The sequence below is a fragment of the Procambarus clarkii genome, chromosome 3 (assembly GCF_040958095.1).
Source record: "Procambarus clarkii isolate CNS0578487 chromosome 3, FALCON_Pclarkii_2.0, whole genome shotgun sequence".
In the NCBI taxonomy this organism is placed as follows: domain Eukaryota; kingdom Metazoa; phylum Arthropoda; class Malacostraca; order Decapoda; family Cambaridae; genus Procambarus; species Procambarus clarkii.
In genome coordinates, this window is record NC_091152.1 from 58,225,459 (window position 1) to 58,225,739 (window position 281).

Sequence of the window (281 nt, forward strand, 5' to 3'; positions counted from 1 at the left end):
CTCGACATCAGTGAGGCATTACACATCAAAAATCAACACCAGCAATCAACAGCCAATTAATGCATAACTATATTCTACCTACTTCACGACCCCGAACCAATATAGAAGCAGCAAGAGGCAGTATGGGCCAATAGGCCTTCTGCAGTTCTCTTATCCAATTTATACCCATTGTTCCGTGTTCTGTCTTGTGCTTGTCATAAGTGTGTTCACCTCACCCAAAACTTTGTACCATATCACCTCACCCGAAATGAGTATAAGTTTCATGAATCTGTGTAAATTAA